This window comes from Polistes dominula, unplaced genomic scaffold (assembly GCF_049000335.1).
Source record: "Polistes dominula isolate Pdom_NZ unplaced genomic scaffold, Pdom_raw_medaka contig_80, whole genome shotgun sequence".
Lineage (NCBI taxonomy): Eukaryota > Metazoa > Arthropoda > Insecta > Hymenoptera > Vespidae > Polistes > Polistes dominula.
Window position 1 is genome coordinate 1622474 of NW_028301111.1, and position 25512 is coordinate 1647985.

At 23.6% G+C, this 25512-nt stretch overlaps 1 protein-coding gene across 4 annotated transcripts in view; it reads right to left on the minus strand.

Moving 5' to 3' along the window:
* The window catches only part of LOC107071687 (uncharacterized), a 122593-nt gene that overhangs the window by 74974 nt on the left and 22107 nt on the right, over nucleotides 1-25512 (minus strand). The gene's annotated exons all lie outside the window — the stretch shown is intronic.

Here is a 25512-nt window from a genome sequence, read left to right on the forward strand (position 1 = left end):
ATTAAAATAATATAATATGTTTTATATTTATTTATATATAAGTGATTGTAGTATATATTTTATGTATTTGTAATATACATTAGAAAATTAATATACCTTCATGTGATATATATATATATATATATATAATATAAATAATAATAATATTAATTATAAAAAATTAGAATATTTAAATTAAAATAATAATAATATAATAATATTATAATAATAAATTATAATATTATTATATATACAAAATAGATAATAACAATATTAATTATAATAAATTAGAATATTTAGATTATAATAATATTTTAATATACTAATATTATAATAATAATAAATTATTTAGAAATAATTAATAAATTATAAATATATAAATATAATAAAAAATGAATAAATATTATATTTTAATTATAATAATAAATTATAATCATAAATATTTAAACTAAATAATAAATATTGAAAATAATAAAATTTTAATATTTAAATGTACAAAATAAATAAATAAACAATATTTAATATTCAAATTAAATAATACAAATATATCGAACCAATACATAATACTAAAACTAAAACTATTTAAATCCCTTATCTTAATAATACAACAAAATAAAAAATAGGATAAACAACAACAACAAACAATTTATTCGGAACAATTTAAAATAATCAGATGCACCTGGTGAATGAGGTGTGCAAGAATAAACCAAAGTTTAGAGATAAAAAAGGGGGATACCAAGTACCCAACAACCATCATCATAGTCGTCGTCTTCATCGTAGTCTAACAAAAAAGAAAAAAAAGCTTATTACTCTGGACTTGAACGAAGTACGACGAAGAACCTTGTGTACACTAAACTTCTTCCAACGTAGAACACATAATTTTTTTTTCTTTTTTTTCAATGACTACGAAAAAGTAGACGACGAAATAGAAAGAAAAAAAAAGAAAAAAAAAGGAAAAGAAAGAGAAATAAGAGACGAGAAAAGAAGTGTCTAGGAAAATGAAAGAGTAAAAAAAAAAAGAAAAAAAAAAGAAAAAGTAAAGAAAGAGAGAGAGAGAGAGAGAGAGAGAGAGAGAACTAGGATGATCTCGTCGCATGAATAGGCACCTGTTTTCGCAGACAGGTGACGTTTACATATATACATACATACATATACATGTACATACATATATATATGCATATACGTAAGTATGCATCTTTCTCTTCTCGAGTAAACGCGTGAGAAACCTAGAAAGGTCGATGACACCTGGTAAACGTTCTTTCTTCCTCTCTTTTTTTTCTCTTTTCTCTCTCTCTCTCTCTCTCTCTCTCGCATACACACACATACGCTCTTTCTATCTCTCTTATACATTCTCTTTTATTTTCTATCATTTTCTTTCAAGCTGATTTTATAAGCCTAGAAATGAATGTCACAAAAATCAGATGGGTTTTTTTATAAAATGTTGATTTAATATTATTTTAAACTATTTAGTAAATTTTAACAACAATTAGAATAGAATGCACACAAAATAATATCATAATTAAGCCAACTTAGGTTATGTCATATGAAAATCTGAAGAAAAACGCGAAATAATTGAATTGTAATATAACGCCATCTATTGAACGTCGATTTAAGGGGACCTTCTACTCTGAGCACCTAAAAAAAAGGCTATTTTCTGGAATTTTTTCCAAGAAAACTATAAAAGATATCGATCTAAAAGTTGTTGGGTTTGTTAAATTGAGTCTTAAACTATATAAATGAATTTTTATTTTTCATTTTAATTAATTTTTTATTGCAAAAACATTTATTATCGGCATTTATTATCGGCCCATTACCGGCATTTATTATCGGCCCATTACCGGCATTTATTATCGGCCCATTACCGGCATTTATTATCGGCCCATTACCGGCATTTATTATCGGCCCATTACCGGCATTTATTATCGGCCCATTACCGGCATTTATTATCGGCCCATTACCGGCATTTATTATCGGCCCATTACCGGCATTTATTATCGGCCCATTACCGGCATTTATTATCGGCCCATTACCGGCATTTATTATCGGCCCATTACCGGCATTTATTATCGGCCCATTACCGGCATTTATTATCGGCCCATTACCGGCCGATTATACAGATTACAATAAAAAAAACTGCTTGAATAAACAATGAAAGAGAAAGGGATTGAACAAGATAAGAGTCGTCCGTGCGCGCCGAACGCTCAGGAAAGCGGTCCGAGGTAGTTACGTTCAGGCACCAAAAATGTAGTTAGATACATCGGATCTTTTTGAAATTTTAACACAATATTTCTACATATATATACATTCGAAAAATGTAAAAAAAAAAAAAATTTTTTTAAATTGCAGAGTAGAAGGTCCCCTTAATATAATTCTAAGCTATTTAATTCAGTCAAATTTCTGGGACTTCAAATTAAGCATAAAACAACATCAAATTTTTTTAAAATATATAATATAAGATATTTAATTAACAAAACATAAAATAATACAACAATTACAATGTAATACATATAATAATAATACAGGAAAAAATATAAAAAGCAAAGTTTGGTTAAGTCATATGTAAATCTGAAAAAAACGTACGACGTGAATATAGTCAAATAATTGAATTGTAATACAGTGCCATCTATTGAAAATATACAGTACCTAAAGAACTAGATAATCTCTAAATAATAAATCCTTAAATTAACAATAAAAAAATAAAAATAATCACGATGAAAACTATCCTATATTTTAAGTTGAAAATAATTACACAAAATAAAATTAATTTCATTACAATTGGTTTAGTAATTTCGAACTTCATTGAAAACCAACATTGTGACATTGAATTTTTATGTACAAAAATCCTTAAATTAATAATAAACAATAAAAATAATCTCAATGAAAACAATCTTATCTACTAAGTTGAAAAAAATCATAATAAATAAAATAAATTTCATTAAAATTGGTTCATTAATTTCGAACTTCATTGAAAACCAACATTGTGACATTGAATATTTATGTATAAAAATATTATAATGAATAAAAAATAGTTAAAAATAAAAAAAAGGTTATTATCTTTTATTCCAAATGTTCTTCTTTACTATTATTATTATTATTATTATTGTTGTTGTTGTTATTATTATTATTTTCTTGTTTGGAATCAAGCCATGAAAATAATGAGACGGATCACACGGTGCATTGATTCGTTGCAACCAACTTTTTCAACAGTTTGTAGAGGTCTATATAAATATATAAATGTGTTAGTGAGTTGTGTGTGTTTGTGTGTTAAGTATCATACAATAAATGGAATCATCGTTATCGAATACCTAGCATGAGTCAGCTCTTAAAGTTGGACCACTATTGAACGTTAAACGGTCAATCAACCCATCAAACCCTTAACCCTCTTTCATCTCACCCCAATTCCCCACTTTAGAAGAAAAACAGATGCTAGTGCAATTTCTTCAAGTACAATGGAATTTCTTTTAAAAATAATTTTGAGTCTAGTATCTGTGAAGGGTTGTAAAGTTGAAAGTCTGTTAGTACAAAAGAGTGATGGAAATTTTTGATAGAACTTTTTTGATATTTTAGGAATTAAGATTTTTTCATACTTATGTACTTATATCTAACAAATGAAAATAATAATTATATGTATAATAGAAATGTAATGTATCTATGAGTATATTAGGTACAGAAGGTTTGAAAAGTTTGTAGTTTTAATATGTGCAGAATTGAAATAGAATTGTGTACCTAAATACAATAATATATGAAATAATAACATTTATATATATAGTATACATTAATATATATTTAATTTATTATTGATTAATTATTTTATAATATAGTAATATGTAAATTATTATAATATATATAATTATAATAGTATATTTATAATAGTATTATATTTATAATACTAGTATACTAGTATTATACTAGTATAATACACTAGTATATCTATATTTATGATAGTAAATTATTATTAATTAATTATTTTATATTATAGTAATATGCTAAATAAAATTTACACACAGAATACATTATAATATATATATATTTATTTAATTATATATTTTTTTTAATTCTATAAATATATAAAAATTTAATAATAATTTAATTATATAATTATATAATAATATAATTTATTATATAAATTAAATAACATAAATTATATTATTTAATTATATTAATTATATTATATTAAATAATACTTATATATATATATATATATATATATATATATATATATATATATATATATATAAAATATTAAACATTACCAACATTTTCAGAATTTTTGATTAAAATTCTTAGTAGAATAAGATTCTTAGAAGAAGACAAAATAATTTAATGAATTATTCATATTATTATTAATATTATTGTTAATATTAATATTTTGTAACTAGGTTTATATGTTGTCTGCGTGGGTAGATAATTTTGTTGCTAAGAAACTAAACGGACTAGTCATTCTTCCTCTTTCTTTCTACCTACCCCCTAACCCCTAAACCCCCTAAACCCCCTTCTTCCTTTCACCATATATTCCACCTTTCTTCCCACTTTCCCTCTTCCTTTTTTCCCCTCCTCTCTCTTTCTTGTTCTAGATTTTTTAGGAAGATAAAGTGTAGGACGAATTACGAGCTTGCTAATGTTAGCCTCGTTTCTTTTTCTCTCTCTTTCTCTCTTTCTGTCTCTCTGTCTCTCTCTCTGTCTCTCTCTCTCTGTCTCTCTTTTGATATTTCGTTGTGAGAACTACGACGACGAAGTTGGTTGCGATTACGGTGCAATGATGCAATGCACTAGAGTGTACCGGGGCAACTAAATTGATAAATTTGCATGCCTCGCTGTCTTCTCTCACAGCGTGTGCTCGAAAATAAAAGAATCAAAAGAGTCAAAGAGAAAGAGTAACAGAAAGAGAGAGAGAGAGAGAGAGAAAGAGAGATAAAGATATCACGATGGTTGAGTTGACTAGGAAGAAATGAATTTTTATTATGGCATTTTTATGTTTTGAAAAGGGAATATATTTTTCTATTTTCTATTTATTTATTTATTTATTTATTTATCATTGCTTTCAGAATTTTTGAAAGAGAGGGAGAGAAATAGAAAGAGAGAAAGATAGATAAAGATATCAGAATGGTTGAGTTGACTAAGAAAAAATGAAATTTTATTATAGCATTTTTATATTTTGAAAAGGGAATATATGTTTCTATTTTCTATTTATTTATTTATTTATTTATTTATTTATTTATCATTGCTTTCAGAATTTTTAAAAGAGAAAGAGAGAAACAGAAAGAGAGAAAGATAGATAAAGATATCACGATGGTTGAGTTGACTAAGAAGAAATGAAATTTTATTATAGCATTTTTATATTTTGAAAGGGAATATATTTTTCTATTTATTTATTTATTTGTTTGTTTATTATTACTTTTAGAATTTTTGGAAAATTATTTTCTAATATTTAGAAAGAGAGAGAGAGAGAGAGAGAGAAATATATATCACAATGCTAGGCTAGGAAGAAATGTAATTTTACTATGGCATTTTTATGTTATGCTCGCAAATATATTTTTCTATTTTCTATAATTATTTATTTGTCTATCTATTTATTTATTTATTTGTTTATTATTGCTTTCAGAATTATTGGAAAATTATTGTTTAATATTTAGAAAAAGATGAAGATATATCACAATGGTTGGTAGGCTAGGAAGAAATGAAATTTTATTGTGGCATTTGTATGTTTCACTCGCGAATACATTTTTCTATTTTCTATTCATTTATTTATGCATTTATTTATTTACTATTGCTTTCAGAATTATTGGAAAATTATTGTTTAATATTTAGAAAGAGATGAAGATATATCACAATGATTGGTAGGCTAGGAAGAAATGAAATTTTATTCTGACATTTTTATATTTTCCTAGGAAATATATTTTTCTATTTTCTATTCATTTATTTATTAACTATTTCTTTTAGAATTTTTGCAAAATTATTTATAATATTTATATATATATATATACATTTCTATTAATATATTATTCATAAAATTAACGTTGAAAATAAAATGTACTACTACTATTATATTTCTTATTATTTATAAACAAAATTAAATTATTATTATTTAATTATATTAAAAAAAAAAAAAGAAAGAAAAAAGTGTCCTGAAGAAAAAGTGTTCTGTAGAAAAAAAAAAATCAAATAAATGTAAGATCAACGAGATATCCTAAGACCAGGTTATAAATCTGTTCGAATGACGAGAGACCGAGCATGAGTCATCATCGTCATTGAACGTTACCTCGCGTACATTTATGATTCTTCCCGTTTCGTACGCAGTTGCAGGTACTTTATTACGATGACGATTCATCGTTTTATAACTCATTGTCGGACACGCTTATCTACACGTACATACACACACACACACACGTATAACTTGAAAATAAGTACAAACCACAATAACAAAAACAACAACTCAACAACAACACGTGATGATTTATAAATGACACACGTGTGACACATTTCATCGTTTCATTCTTTTTTTTTTGTCTTTCTTTCTCTCTACTCTTTTCATTTTTTTTTTTTTATTTCATTATTTCATTATTATTTTTCTACGACACGGTAGATGATTAAATTTATTATGATTATATCTGCAAAAAAAAAAAGAAATATAAAATTGTTCTATTTTAGATTATTATTCATCTATGTTTTATATATATATATATATTATAAATTATATTAATATATAATATTATAAACTATTTTGCACACACAATTTATTTGTAATTTAATATATTATTTATTATATATATTATAAATTATATTATTATTTATATTATATATATATATAATAAACTATACTATATTATAAAATAGTATATTATTAAATTTTTTATATTATTAATTTTTATATTAATAATATTTTATTTATATTATTTTTATATTATTTTATATTATCGTGAAAATTACATTGAATTTATTTCGTTTAAAATAATGTTTAGTGTAATAACTGATAAACTTATTTTTTTTCTTCTAATTTTGACTTATGTTAGACCACTTTCATAATTATGGGCACATATGTATAATTTATAATATATATGTATAATAAATTTCTTTAAATGTTTTTTCTTTTGTTATTTATTTATTTCTTTAATTATTTATTTCTCTTTAACTTTCTGGTTAAGAATAACGTAACGTTACTTCGAACGAGATTTCCGGCATCGTGACTTCCTGTACCTAACCGTTTGATACTAAAATCCCCATCTCTCGAGAGATTTTATTCTTTCGTGACCCGGAAAAAAAATTTAACTAAACACAATAAGTGAAAGAAGAGACAAATAAAAAGACAATGATGATAATCATCACAGAAGGAAGAGACAAATTTGTTGAGATTATTTTTCTCAGGTATAAAATACTATCTATTATGCAATTTATAACAAAAGTCCACGCGGTTTATTATTATTATTATTATTATTATTAATACTAATATTACTAAAGTTAATTTTATATAAAAAAAAAAAATAAACAAAATAATTCATTATGCAATTTATAACAAAATTTGTAATGAAAGTTCGTGCGATTTTTATTACTATTATTATTATTATTATTATTATTATTATTGTTATTATTATTATTATTATTATAAATACTACCAAAATGAATTTTACATAAAAAAAAAAGCAAAAACAATCCATTGTGCAATTTTTAACAAAATTTCAAACAGGATAAACACTAAACATACGAAATTTTAATTCCATTTTAAAATACTATCCCTAATATTCATTAGTTAAAAGTTTTGAATTGAAAGAAGAAGAAAAAATGACAAAAAAAAAATGAATACAACGTCAAAATATGAATTAATATGAAAAAATAATTCTCTTTTAGGTAAATCAAAGACACGTTTATAACACGACACGGAAGTGAATTATACTTTGAGAAGAAGAATCATCTTCTTAACCTCATTTTCAATTCTTTCGAGTATCCCGAACGATTAGTCACTCTCAAAAGAAGAAGAAGAAGAAGAAAAAAAAAAGAAAGACAGAAAGGAAGGAAGAAAAGAAACAAAAAATTGACACGACACCATTAAACGTTCTCAAGGAGAATAACTTTTTCATTCATACATCATCTTAAACACACATTCAACTACAATAATATACAATAATTTGTATGTTTTCACTTATTTTAAATATAATTTCATTCAAAATAAAAATAAAAGAGAAAAAAAACTTTAATAATTATATTTAGAAATTATTAACAACAAAATAAATATTTTAATAATAATAGATAATTATCAATTGATTTATAATTCAACCCTGTATATTAAATCAATGCATCAAGTTAATTCAAATTAATCTTTTAACTATTATAAAATATTTGTATTGTTTCAATTTTTCTAAATATCATTTTACAAAATAAAAAGAAAAAATACTTTGATATATATTTCTATAAATTATTAACAACAATATTAATATTATACTAATAACAGGTAACTATCAACTGATTTATAATTGAACACTGTATATTAAGTTAATATATCAAATTAACCTTACATTCTCAATTAATATAAAATATTTGTATTGTTTCAATTTTTCTAAATATAATTTTACAAAATAAAAAGAAAAAATACTTTGATATATATTTCTATAAATTATTAACAACAATATTAATATTATACTAATAACAGGTAACTATCAACTGATTTATAATTGAACACTGTATATTAAGTTAATATATCAAATTAACCTTACATTCTCAATTAATATAAAATATTTGTATTGTTTCAATTTTTCTAAATATAATTTTACAAAATAAAAAGAAAAAATACTTTGATATATATTTCTATAAATTATTAACAACAATATTAATATTATACTAATAACAGGTAACTATCAACTGATTTATAATTGAACACTGTATATTAAGTTAATATATCAAATTAACCTTACATTCAATTAATATAAAATATTTGTATTCTTTCACTTTTTCTAAATATAATTTTACAAAAAACTCAAAAAAGAAAAATACTTTAATAAATATCTAGAAATCATTAACAACAATATTAATATTATACTAATAACAGGTAATGATCAACTGATTTATAATTGAACACTGTATATTAAGTTAATATATCAAATTAACCTTACATTCTCAATTAATATAAAATATTTGTATTCTTTCACTTTTTCTAAATATAATTTTACAAAAATAACCTAAAAAAAAAATACTTTAATAAACATTCAAATATTATTATTAATAGCAACATAAATATTATATTAATAATAGATAATTATTAATCAATGTATTATTCACTCCTGTATATTACATCATATACCAAACTTACTTTACATTCAACTAATATAAAATATTTATATTCTTCCAATTTTAATAATATATATAACTAAATATAATTTCTCAAAAATAACCTTAAAAAAAATTACTGTATAATAAATATCTGTAAATCATTAACAACAACATAAATATTATACTAACAATAGACAATTATCAATTGATTTATAACTCAATTCTGTATATTAAATCATGTAACAAATTTATTTTACAATAAATCAATATATTATTATTATTATTATTATTATTATCAGATATTTTCTCATAATATATACTTTGACCATAACCTTTCTAATTTCTAATAAAAAAAAAAATATTAAATTCTCTCATTGTTGTAATAGCATATTGTTTGTTATTATTTCTACCTTTTTGAATTGAGAATTGAAAAATGAAAATAAAAAAAAAGAAAGAAAAAGGTAATATGATTTCAAAGAGAAATCATTTCAGTCATCAAATATGACTGCTGGTATAACATAAGCAAAACTTAGGTATTGTACTAGTCTAAGTTACGTGGGCGTACGTTTTACGGTTCGATCGTTTTACGACAATAAAGCGTAGTCGTAGAGACGAGAGTTAAAACCTCCCGCAGGGTTCTCGAAAGAGTAAACATGGTGTTAAAACCCTTAACGGTTTCACATTGGGTTCTGCATTGTATTGTTACCACTCTAACATATATTTGTAAGATAAGATTTCATTCGAACTATTCATTCTTATAATTCAATGAAAATAAATAACATCAAATAATAATAATAGTAATAATAATAATTATTGGTACACCTTAACCTTACTAACCCCACTAAACCATACTTTTATTATAATTAACAGAAACTAAAATCAAAGTAAATAATTTTTAAACGTACTTATACACCATCCCAACCTATAACCCTACTTTGATTACAATTAAAATATACAGTAATTAAATTAGGATCAAAATAAACAATTTGTAAATGTACTTACACCAATTCAATCCCCCACCAATACTTTCATTATAATTAACAAAAATTGTACTTACACCACCCCAACCCACCAATCCTACTTTTATTATAACTAAAATATACTGTAATTAAATTAAGATCAAAATAAACAATTTGTAAACGTACTTACATCATTTAAATCCCCTACCATTACTTTCATTATAATTAACAAAAATTGTACTTACACCACCTACCCCCCACCCTTACTTTGATTACAATTAAAATATACAGTAATTAAATTAGGATCAAAATAAACAATGTGTAAACGTACTTAAATCACCAACACCCTAACCCTACTTCCATTAAAATTAATATAATTAAATAAAGACCAAAATAAACAATTTGTAAACATTCTAACGCCACGAACCCCCCACCCCCAACATAGAATACAGCTAACATATATAACTAACGGAAATTGTTAACAAAAAAAATAAAAAAAAATAAAATCATGCGTTTATTATGCGTATAAGAATATTTGAAATAAAACAGGATAAAACAGGATGATGATAGAACGTTTCGTTCCGTTCCGGTTTTTCTCTACAGGATGTAAAGAGAAATATAAACACAAACATACACACAGACACATTCATTATTTCTGTTTCTGTATATGTTTGTGTATAAGAGAAATCAGCAAAGAGGATTAATAATTGCCCCGTAATAATCCCGCTTAAGTGGCTGGACCATGGAATATACAGGAAGCACGTCTTCTTCTTCTTCATCTTCTTCTTCTTCTTCTTCTTCTTCATTTTCTTCTTCTTCTTCTTCTTATTTTGAAGGAAGGAGGATACCGTATATATAACGATAGCTTTCAAACTACTTGGACGTTTCATAGTTTTCTATCTCCGTCACCAACATTAACGTAACTGTAGTAATCGCGAACCGTAACGCGAATGCCTACTTTAAATCGCTACGTTTTCCTATTCCCTTCTTCCCCTTTTGTCCAACCATCTTTCTTCGTTCACCGTTCGATTAGAAACTAATGTTCCGTTACTTTCTATAAATATTTATATATAAATGTAATATATATAATATATAATATGTATATATACATTGAATTTAATCATTATGACTCAAAATTGTTCTGACATTTTTGCTTAGTTTGTTATTATAATATATACAGATACAAAATTATATGAAAAATATATATATAATATATATGTATTATGTTAACATGTATTATACAAAAAAATTTATATGTATATATGTATGTATGTATTATAATATTCAATGTTATTATAATTCAATGATTCAAATGTTAAAAATTCAAAACTACAGTTGTACACCTAATATGATGTATATATCATCATAAGTACATATACACGTATCTATAGATGTATATATATATATAATGTAATGTAAAATATATAATATATATTTTATTAATATAAAATATGTAATATAAAATATTATATTATATATATTATATAGATGTATACATATGTTAAATGAAAAATAAGAATATGTGTCCTTTTACAGTAATGAAATTCTAGTAATATTATTTGTTGTTTTTATTTTTAATAAATGATATTCTCTATCAAGGAAATTATTAAAGATAACTAAGGAAAAACGTCAAACGATTATAGTGTTCGATCACTTTGAAAATAACGATTATCGGTATACCGATAAATTATACTTGACGCATAGATGTATTATATAAAAGTGACACACAAGTGGTGTATCAAAGTGATAATATGAAATACAGGAATAAAATGAAAATTTAAATGAATAATAAGAAAATGAATGAATATTTATAAATAAGAAAATAAACTAAATATATATAAGAATAATTTGTATAAATACAAGACAAAGTTCTAACTAAAGAAGAAGATGAAGAAGAACAAAAAGAAGAAAAAAAGAAGAAGAAGAAGAATAACAAGGAAAAAAAAGAAGAAGATTAGTATAATTTCTTCTTTCATTATCTTCAAAAAAAAAAAAAAAAAAAAATTGATTATTATACCTTCTACTAGAGTACAATGTATAATTTTAACCTATCTCTTTACAATTATATACAGTTTTCCAAAAATAACATAAACTTTAAGATCTCTGTGATATAAAACTATACAGAAAAATGATTTCTCTAAAATTATTGAAAGATTTCTAAAAATATTATAAACTGTAGGACCTAATGTCAAAAATTACTAGACTGTAATATCAAATGTAATACATTACTAAACTTTAATATCAATTGTCAAACACATTACTAGATTCTAGCATCTGATGTAAAACATTACAGAAAATGATTTATTTAAAATTATTTAAAGTTTTCTAAAAATATTATAAACTGTAGGACCTAATGTCAAACATTACTAGACTTTAGTATCTGCTGTAAAACTTTACAGAAAATGAGCTCTCTACAATTATGTAAAGTTTTTAAAAATATTATGATCTTTAGTATCAAAAGTAAAACATTAATAGATTTTAGGATCTAATGTAAAATATTACTAAACTTTAGCATTTGATGTAAACCATTACTAGACTTTAAGATCTAATGTAAAACTTTACAGAAAATGAGCTCTCTACAATTATATAAAGTTTTCAAAAATATAATTATCTTTAATATCAAATGTAAAACATTAATAAACTTTAGGATCTAATGTAAAACATTACTAGATCTTAGAATCTAGTATACAACTTTACATACAATAAGCTCTCTACATTTATGTAAAGTTTTTAAAAACATTATAGTCTTCAGTATCAAATGTAAAACATTACTTGACTCTAGGAACTCATGTAAAACATTACTAGACTTTAGCATCTGATGTGAACTATTACTAGATGTTAAGATCTAATGTAAACCATTACTAAACTCTAACATCAAATGTCAAACTTTACAGAAAATGAACACTTAAAGCTTTTAAAAATATTATGCAGTCTTCAATATCAAATGTAAAACATTACTAGACTTTAGGATCTGATGACTAGACTCTACTATGAACTAGACTCTAGAATTTGATGTAAAACATTACTAGACTTTACAATTCTGTATAAAATAAAATTAAAATAAAGAAAAGAGTACAATTATATAAAAAACAGAATAGGATTTGTTAAATAAAGTGATCAGTTTGTAAAAAGTAAATAAATACATTTATCTAACCCTTTTTATCACTTCTAAGGGATAAACAAAGCCCAGTTATACTGACCATGAGCTTAAAGAAAAACGCATTACAGCAGTACGCTTGCACTTATGCATGTGCAACGAAGTAAGTAAATAACTAAGTAACTAAATAACTATGTAAATAACTATATTATATATAAGTATATATATATAGGTGTAAGAAACGAGTCGACGGATAATTAGATACCCGATACAACAACCACCGTAACTTCGTGGTTGCTTTTGCGGATATTTCTTTATACATATACATATATACATATATGTATAGTAAATCTTGCCCTAAGGAACTCTTGACTGCCTTCATTTGCTCTATAACTATGAGAAAAAGTTAAAAAGACAGATAGAAAGATAGAAAGAGAAGAAGAAGAAAAAAAACGATACACTGATGCGATTCGAATATCGAAGGAGTTGTTGTTGTTGTAGTAGTTGTGTAGTGTTAACGGTGAGGTGGTAAAACTTGTAACATTATACGTACTTCGTTACTAATAATACTTATCTTATGTGAACGGATTAAGTACACCCGGGTCACCGATCTTTACACTTATACATATTTTATTTCTTTCTAAAAAGAAAACTATAAAATTATCTAATATCATTTTTAATATTGTATATGTTACAGTTGAAGTATAAATGTTAAATAAAGTATAGAATATAAATAAAGTATAGAAATTTTACAGATTATCTATAGATAAGTAATGTCATGATTAATTAGGTTGATCAAAAATTGATTTCATTTCTCAAATTACTTAGATAATTTGCATATTAATTACTAGTTACTAGTTTAGGTAACAATAAGATGTTTGTTGTAATGTAAAGCAACGTATTTTGTATGATTAAATTAACAAGTTGTAAATGTTACAGTTGAAGTATAGAAAATCAGTTATTTTACAGATTATTTATAAATATGTAATGTTCTCATTAATCAGGTTGATTGAAAATTGATTTTATTTCTTAAATTACTTAGATAATTTGCATATTAATTACTAGTTACTAGTTCAAGTGACAATAAGATGTTTGTTGTAATGTAAAGCAACGTATTTTGTATGATTAAATTAACAAGTTGTAAATGTTACAGTTGAAGTATAGAAAATCAGTTGTTTTACAGATTATTTATAAATATGTAATGTTCTCATTAATTAGGTTGATCAAAAATTGATTTTATTTCTTAAATTACTTAGATAATTTGCATATTAATTACTAGTTACTAGTTTAGGTAACAATAAGATGTTTGTTGTAATGTAAAGCAACGTATTTTGTATGATTAAATTAACAAGTTGTAAATGTTACAGTTGAAGTATAGAAAATCAGTTATTTTACAGGTTATTTATAAATAAGTAATGTTCTCATTAATCAGGTTGATCAAAAATTGATTTTATTTCTTAAATTACTTAGATAATTTACATATTAATTACTAGGTACTAGTTCAAGTGAAAATAAGATGTTTGTTGTAATGTAAAGCAACGTTATTCTGTAAGATTAAATTAATATAATATTATTTATTTATTTTTTGATATCTAAAGTAATATGAAATGTGAAAAATTACTAGAATTTAGGATCTACTGTAAAAGATTACTAAATTGTAAAATCTGGTTTAAAAGATTACTAGACTTTAGAATCTCTTGTAAAAGATTACTAGATTGTAGAATTGAGTATAAAATAAATTAAAAAGAAATAAAATAAAACAAAATAATATAAAATAAAATAAAATCAAAATAGAATAAAATCAAATAAAAGAGTTAAATAAACAGATTCTGTAATTTGATTAATTATTACATAATTTGATGATAAATTGATATAATTTGTTGCCTTGTCACGAAATAACTGGCCGATTACCATTTAACGTATTGAACAATAATGATAATAATTAATTCAATTATCAATTAATTCAATTCAATAAACTGTTCCGATAATAGAAACTACAACGGTTCTTCTACTACGATACTTGCATTACCAATTTTTCTCTTACATAAGTATTCACACACAAATATATATTATTCATTTATTTCATTTAAAATTCATTTATTTAATTACCCATTTAATTCATTTATAATTCATTCATTTAATTATTCATTTATAATTCGTACATAATTGATCTATTTTAATTTTATTTTTATTATTATTAATATATATATACTATGAAATGTAAAAAAAATTACTAGAATTTAGGATCTGGTGTTAAAGATTACTAAATTGTAGAATATGGTGTAAAAGTTTACTAGACTTTAAAATCTGGTGTAAAAGGTTACTAAATATTTTAGAATTTAATAGAAAATAAATGAAAATAATAAAATATATATTATTTAATAATATTATTAATTTATTTTAATTACTAATAATTTATTTAATAATAATAATAATAATAATTATGTGTAATATTTGATTCATTTATTACCAAAGAAAAATAAAAAAACAAAACCAATTTACACTAATATTAAATTATATTTTTTCATCAATAATTCCTCCCCTTTCCACCCACCCTCTAATAACATTTTAATTATCTCATTTTATTATTATTTTTATATATAATATATATATAATAATAAATAAGCTGAGAAACTTATACAAACAAATGAGATATTTAAAAAGAAGAATATCTGTTTAGTTTGAAAGAATTGCTACGGTTGTATTTTATTTTATTTTTTTTTTTGTATGTTTCATCCCCTTATTCTCATTTTACTTGTACTTTTTTTATTTTTTTTTATTTTTTTTTACCGTTGGTTGGAAAACCTTTGAAACAGAGTTCTTGTCCTATGGAACGTTCGCATAAACGATTCTCGCACGACCCCTCGGTTACGAAGTCGGCGACCCTTTTCCCTTCAATGTTTCCTAACTTGGAGAAAGGAGAAATGAAGAGAGGGGTAAAGGGGAAGAAAAAATGTTCGCTAATGTACAAAGGGGTGTAGTAGGTTCGTTAAAAAAAAAAAAAAAAAAGAAACAAAGAAGAGGAGGAAGAAGAATAAGGGCCACCTTGCGACGTTATTTGCATTGCAACCCTCACGCGAGATTTTCGATGCTATGAATTTATTCATTTTTTTTTTCTTCTTTCTTTTTCTTTTCTTTTTTTTTTTTTTTGGCTGACTAATCGAACGATCGATTTACGTGATATTATCACGTAAAATTAATTTTCTTAATATATATGTATTGTATGTATGTATTGCATGTGTGTATTGTATGTATTAATATTAATTTGAAATGATTTAATATATTATTATATAATAATATATTAATATTATTTACTATTTAATATATATAATAATTATTTATTAAATAGTTATATTAAATTAAATTAATTATTAAATCATATTATATTAAATAATAATAATAATAATAATAATAATAATAATAATAATAATAATAATAATAATAATATCTAATAATATTTAATATATTTAATATTTTAATTATATAAATAAAATTTATACAATAATTTTTCAATTAATTATAATTATATAATAATATATTAAATATTTTAATATAATTATATAATAATTATAAAAATAATTTATTATAATTTATTTAATATAATAATATAATAAAATATAAAACACTTTATAATATATATTGGGCCCAATATTTCATATATATTTAATAATAATGTTCGTGTATGTAAATGTGAATATGTATTGGAAAAATTAAAAAAAAAAAAAAAAAACAGAAAAAAGAAAAAGGAAAAAAATAATAAGGGATATCGAAATAGGGGTAAAATCTGTACTAGAAAGGGTACCCTCATACTCGTATAGATGATGAACCTGTACGGATTCTGGCAGCTGGTTGGGTGCCAGGAAACGTCTATGTGTCGAGACGTTGTCTGCTGGCATTATGACCCGGAAGATATGCGAGTCAGCAGAGAAACCCTCCCCCACCCCTAACCCTATCACACCTTCTACCTTCTCTTACATCTCTTTCATATATATATATATTAAACATACACTTGAACGTACATCCACTTTGCTGCTACTTCTACTTTGTAAAATCAAGTATGAATATATCTTTATTATTTATATGAATATAAATTTATTATATAATCAAATTATTATTATTATTATTATTATTGTTATTATTTAGTTGTTAGAAATATTGCTAATTGACTTGACGTAATTAATTAATATTTTTTAATTGACTGATATATGCTATAATATTTTGTCAATCTAACAAAAAATAAAATTGTACAACACATTCAAAATAAATGATCCATACATACAAATGATATATATACATACATACATATATATGTACAAATAAATATTATCTCACGGTATTATAAAAGATCATTTTCAGTTTCCGTTAGGAAAGATTTACGACCTGTTAAAAGACATCATTAAGTTAGTAAGTAACGAAATCAACGATGAAGAGGGGAGGGCTCTTTTCTGTGTTCTCTAATCGTTACAACAACAACCTTTTTAGCTACCGATTACTGCTGTTGCTGATGCTGTTGCTGATACTCTGTTGCTTACAACTATATATTCTTCTTTCCTTTCATCGAGTTTCATCAAAAAAAAAAAAAAAAAAAAATAATAAAAAGGCATCTCGTGGAATCTATAAATTCTCTCTTGAGGCCTCTCATCTTCCACCATCTCTTATCCCCCCCACCCCTGCCCCCTACCCCTCCCTCCCTTCCTCCTTCCACCCTCATCATCCACTCTTCAAACCGTTTTCATTTAACTTGCTGATGTTTTTCTGATGGGTGTGAGAAACACGTGCCTTATGTTGCCTTTTTTACTTTCTTTTTCTTTCATTAAGTAATAACTAATACACTACACACATTTACAGACTCATATATACAGTATATAAAGTAATACACGTGTTTACAGACACATATATACAGTATATAAAGTAATACACGTGTTTACAGACACAAATATGCAGTATATAAAGTAATACACGCATTTACAGACTCATATATACAGCATATAAAGTAATACACGTGTTTACAGACACATATATACAGCATATAAAGTAATACACGTGTTTACAGACTCATATATACAGCATATAAAGTAATACACGTATTTACAGACACATATATACAGTTTATAAAGTAATGCACGCATTTACAGACACATATATACAGTTTATAAAGTAATACATGCACATATATGTGCATATGTGTGTCAAGAATGACTGGAATTTATCTTCGTACATTTTATTTCTCTTTCTCTGTTTATCTTTCTCTTTTAAATGAATTTTTTGTTGGTTTCGTTTACTTCTTTCCTTTTTTACTAGTATGCTATGCAAGTAAAAACTTGAGAAAGAGAAAGAATACCGAGCTTTAGTTTTATCACGTAAACATTATCTGAATATGTAAATACATTTGTACATACTTACATGCATTCCTACATAGGTGTATACATATTCAGATACATTCTTGTATACTATGTATACATATATGTATGTATAAAGTAATAATACACATGCTTATACACATGTATTATATACATGTAATATACAGTTACATATATATTTTCATCTTTATGTATAAAAATTCAGTGGCACATTGTTGATTTTCAATGAAGTTCGAAATTACTGAACCTGTCTAAATATTTTGTAATTTTTATTTTGATTTATTTTGATTTACAGGTTATCTAGTTCTTTAGGTACTGTAAATTTTCAATAGATGGCACTGTATTACAATTCAATTATTTTTATGTATTGATATAATTTACTAAATAATTGAGAAATATATTAAATCAACATTATAGCAAAGCGTGATCTGAGCCTTCTAGTATATATATATATATATATATATACAGGGTGTTTAAAAAGTTTTTGATCAGATTGTAAATATTATTTTTAGTTTTTACACTTTATTCAAAAGTTGTAATAAAAATTGTAAACCTCTTATCAAAGATCAGTTTCTTGAACAACTCGTTAAAATAATCTTACAATTTTATTTTTATTTTTTTTTAACAATTAACTTTCGAATAAAACTTTTAATGATTTACGTTTAATTTAACAATCAGATAAAATTATACCCTTAATCCTTTTACTACCATACGGGTTGCATATATTTGTATGCATATCCGTAACGACTCGTTAATCTCGCACGCGACACGTCGCGACGTGTTGTCGGCAACGTAACATAAACTTGACCTTCAGACATTATTCACGAACAGTCACGAGAGAATAAAAAAGAAACTCTTAATTCCCACGTTCTTTTTCCTATATAGTACATTAATAGTTCTATAGTATACATATATACACATGTATGTATGTACATAAAACATTTGTACTCAGTACAGTGTATGCTACATTTCATCTAAATATTGAACATTTTTTTAAAACACCCTATATATAATTCGTGTATAAATACATATCTATATATATATATATATATATACATTTTTACTGAGTACAGTGTATGTTATACATCATATAAATATTGAATATATTTTTTTCTTAACACCCTGTATATAATTCGTGTATGATAATTATTCTAATTTAAGTAGAGTACATTAGAGTATTCAAATAATTGTTAAATAATTGAAAAGAATGTGTTTTATTCTGTAAAAACACCAAGTATATGATCAGAGTACCATCCTCCTCGAAATTCACCTTCAGACTGCCAGGTAGTCTGAAGATGAATGTTCTTCCATTCAATGTTGTTTATATGACTTTCCAAATATTACGCATGTGTGAAACACTAATAATTAATCTAATTAATAGAATTTAAGATTGTAATGTTCTAATTTTAACATTTTTTGCAATATAATGTAATTTTATTATTGTTTGTCTGTCATGAAGACTTCGAGAGTATAATTTTGCTGTAATATAAGTAAAGTGTATTAGAATACTAAAATAATTGTTAATTAACAATCTGATCATCTATTATTGTTAAAAGCACGGAATACACGTTCTATGAACCTTCCCTTTCGAAATTCACCTTCAGACTGCTAGGTAGTCTGAAGATGAATGTTTTTCTATTCAATGTTGTTTATACGACTTCCCGAACATTGTTCATGTGTGAAACGATAATAATCAACCTAATTAATACAAATTAAGATTACAACGTTCTAATTTTAACATTTTTTGCAATTGTATTTTATAACAATCGCATACATTATTTGAGCCGTTTATTTTAAAAGTGGCCTAACTCCATTGAGATATTGAAAGACTTGCGTTTCAATGCAATGAAAAATATACTAACGAGTTATACTGCTTAAGTGTATCTAAAGGTGTTCAATTTATATTTCCTATTAATTATTAAGTGAATAATATGCGTTTTCTAACCACGAATTGAGTTAGACCGCTGTCAAAATCAACAATTTGATTTGTTATCAAATTTCGAAGAGACTTAACTCCATTCAACATAATTTAAGATGCTTCAAATTGAAAAAAAAAAAAAAACAATACTCAATTTATTTGACATATCTTTGAAACACTTTAGAAACATAATTGATGCGATTGAAAACATTTTTTCAACTACATAACGTACAAAATTACAAACATAACCTACAAAACAATTTACTACTCATCTACATTTTGTGTGTGTGAAAGGGATTTGAAGAAATTATGATGTTCCTGGTGGTATATATCGTAATGGGTCAATTATGTCCTTGAATTTTGCTGTTGTAATTTGTCTGATATTTTTATACAGTAGTGTATACATTTTTTTGCAATATTTTCGAACTTTTTTGGTCTACCCAGGACGTGGTAATAAATTCAGAACATTCAAATTTTCATTCTCATTCATTGATGTTTTACAGAAAATTTGATACGGTTCATTTCTGAAAAAACGCATTCAACATATTTTAACCTTTTCATCAGAATTCTTGACTCTTTTCAAAATTGCGTTTTCTAATAATTTTGTTCATACAAAATCTTCTTGTTTAATATAAGCAACAATAATATAAGCAACCTTAATTGCTTTATTAATGCATAACATGAAGTTGTACAATAATCACTTGCAATCAGAAAATAATAAATGATGAAGGGAGTTCATCAATGGGTCACATTCAAAATAACCTGCCCAATTTGATACTTAATAAAATATTAGTATAAATAAAGGTTTTTCATTTCATTTAAAAATCAATTTAATACAATATAATATAATATATGTTTATGTCATATTATTATATAAATAAAAAAAAATAAAAAATGATTGAATGAGTTAAGTACAATTCACCTCTTAGGAATGCGGATAAAATAAAATGAAAATATAAACGGAACACGTTCTTCCATTCGACATTTTCTTTTTAAAGATCGTGGGTGTGCCGAGTCAATTGGCAGAATTGCTTAGGTTAAATGCAACTATAATCTAATAGACATAATATATACTTCTCTTTCATACCTAAAGCAAATAATAGTTGAAGGATAGTACATTACGCGAATTGATCGATAAATAAGATGAAACAAGACGAAAAAGAAGAAGATGAAGAAGATGAAGAAGATGAAGAAGATGAAAAAGAAGAAGAAGAAGATGATGAAGAAGATGATTGGGTTAGTGTTCGTTGATATTTTCAATGAAGTTCATCGAATTTTCATTGAGAAAGAATATTGCAATATATGAATGAATGATGAGTCAACAATTTAGAATTATATCAATCGATTTTATCTCTCACGTTCCTAGATGTAAAACTCTCTCTTTTATTTTTTTATTAGATAATACTAATACTTACTTTAATACGTATTTAATGAGATAACTCGTTGAATATTTTTTTAATACAAATTTTCTTTTTTTTTTTTTTTAATGAAATGAAAAAAAGACAAAATTAAAATTGTAAAACAGGTAAAAATAAAAATAGATGAAAAATAATCATTTCTATTGAAGCTAACACATTTGAAGAATTTTACATAATTTTTTGAAGTGAAAACTTCTTTAGAATCAGGGTGATTTGAAAATCGTGAAACGGAAGAACGTGAAACGGAAGAAACAGTGAAACCGATGAAACAAAAATAATTAATTAATTAATAAAATTCAATATATAATTTAATTCTATATATTAATTAATTAATTAATTAATTAATTAATTAATTAAATTTTATATATAAAAATTCAGTGTCACAATATGTTTGTCCACTAATAATTCCGAAACTACTCAACTTATTTTAATGAAATTTATTTTCTTTCACGTGATTTTTTTCCAACTTAGCACATAGCACAATTTTTTATTTATTATTATTATTATTTTTTTATTACTAATTTAAAGATTTTTATTTCGAGTTTGTTTTTTTTAGGTTCTGTAAGATTCTTTCAATAGATGGCACTGTATTACAATTCAATTATTTCGATATATTCACGTCTCGAAAGTTGGTTTTCTTTGAAGGTTTCACTTCTATCGTGTGTAATTTGCACACATTTATTTTTTTTTACATAAGTTAGGTTATGTACGAATCTTCTAATAAAAATTATTTATTAAATTCGTAATATTAAATTAATCAAACAAATTTTAGATTGTTTATAAGAGAAAAATGTCGTAAAAATTGCGAGTGACATCAATTACACTTTGTGTGCATTAATTTATTTTTTTTTTATGAAATTAAGAAGGTGTCAAGGAAAGGGAGTGACAGGGTGATATTATAATATTTTTGACAATTTAATTCGATCGAAATAATTCGAATAAGATTAGCTTAAGAATTTGAGTGGTTCAGGAAGCGATGCATGGCACGAACGTGCCAGTTATTTCGGATCTTCCCTTCTTCTCTGCACTATGGGTCATCACAACATAGTAACGCAGAATGAACATTTTCCCTTGGAAAATTCTACGATCATTGTCTCATCAATTTTCCAATAAAAAATAAATGCTTTTTTTTTTTTTTGAAATTCTTTCCTAAAAAAAAATTCCATTTCTTTTTATTTTTGCACTCTATACATAAAACAATGAAGATAACAAATTGAGTATTAAAAAATAAAAAATTAATAAATAGAAACGTAAAAATGAATATTTTTCTTCTCTATAAAAATTGGGAAATAACAAATTGATAATTACAATTAAAAAATATAAATAAAAAAAAAGTGAAAGGGAAGGTAAACTTAAAAATGTAAAAATAAATAAAAAAAGAAAAATAATAAAAGAGACATAAAGTAGGTATTTTTTATTCTATACAAATTCAAAGATAAAAAATTAATAATTAAAATTAAAAAATATAAAAAGAAAAAGAAAAGGAAAGATAATTTTAAAGATATAAAAATAACTCAAATAGACAAATAAAAGAAACATCAAATTAATATTTTTGTTTTCTCTCTACAAAACATAAAAATGACAAATTCAGAATTAAAAAATAAAACAATGAAAAGGAAAGACAATCCTAAAGATATAAAAAAAATAAATACAGAAATAATATTACAAAAGTAACACGAAATGGAATATATTTTTTTTCTCTCTACAAATTCGAAGATAAACAATTGAAAATTATAATTTAACAAATATAAATAAAAAAAAAACAAGGAAAAAAGAATGCAATCTTAAAGATGTAAAAAAATTAATATAAAAGAAACACAAAATGATTATTGTTTTAATTCTCTACAAATGTAGAAATAATAAATTAATAATTACGAAAATAAATAAAAATGAAGAGGGAAGATAATCTTAATGATATAAAAAAAATAAAAAAAAAAAAATATATATATATAAAAAAAAAATATATAAAATAGGTATACTTTTCAACGCCTCAAATGGGAACCAGTTTTTCCTTGTGGTTTGCCAATAACCAAGGCTCGATGTCACCAAAGCCAATAGGATCGAATTACAAAGGTCAACTGGTCGTTTATTCCGTATCTTTACACTTCGTTTGGTTTACTTAAACTAACCCCCCATGAACGTTTAATTTTCATTCACGGAAGTTATGTAGTATTACTATATTTTGGATATGAGATGATCAATACAACACTTTAATATATCTACAAAAATTTCATTCAATCATTTTCGATTAATTTCACATACAAATGTTTTACAAAATTAACAAAACATCATCCAGTTTTAACAATTGTTCAATTGTTATCAATGAATGTTAGAATGATATTTTATTTCAATTTTTAAATAATATTTAGTCTAATTTAAACTATCAATTAATGTGTTATCATAATTATGTAATTAAATCAATTTTTCAATCATTTTTTTGGGGGGGTTAAATTTTCAAATAATTTTTTAAATCAATTTTGAAATAATTTCTTTTTCCTGTTAAATTTTGAAACAATTTTTTAAATCAATTTTTAAATAATTCTTTTTTTCTGTTAAATTTTCACAAATAATTTTTTTAATCAATTTTGAAATAATTTTTTTTTCTGTTAAATTTTCACAAATAATTTTTTAAATCAATTTTTAAATAATTTCTTTTTCCTGTTAAATTATAATTCATTCATTAATTTATTTTTCATATAATATATTTACAAAACAATTATTGCATTAGACAAATTCCTATATACAATATATTCACATAATATAATTAAATATATAATATTTTATTTTTTCTTTATATTTTATTTAGTTAATATAATTAATTTATGTAAATCTATTTAATTAAATACATTCAATATTTAATAATAAATATTAATTAAATATGGTGCAAAATGATATTAATAATATTTCTATAATATAATACTATATAATAAATAGATAATAATAATCTAAAATATAATACAAAAATATAACGAAATAAATAATAATCATCTCTAATTATTCACTAGACAAAACTTTAATAACAATTATATATATTATAGTTTGCAGTTTAATAAGAATTCTAAAAGATTATATATGTGTGATTTTGTTATAATATTATATTTAATTGTTATCTTAAATATATATTAAATTTATTATATTTTTAATATATATTTCATTTTATTTTATTTTATTTTATATAATCAATATTTTCAAGCTCATTGAACACATTTGAAGACTTTCATTTGTGATAAAAGTTCTTAAACAATATCAAAGGTTTTGTGTTTTATATATTTTTTTTTTCATACTCCCACATATTCATTGAATTATCTTAATAACACACACACACATATACTTTATGCATCCTACATACGTATTGGGAGAAAGTTGACTGTGAAATTGATGTATAACATGATTCATATATAATAATATATTTAAAAAAATCTAAACCTGAATACAATATGATTGGAATAAAATTGAAAGTAAATAAAACAGTAACTTAATCATAAATGAAATTACATACATTTAAATATAATGTGATATAGAA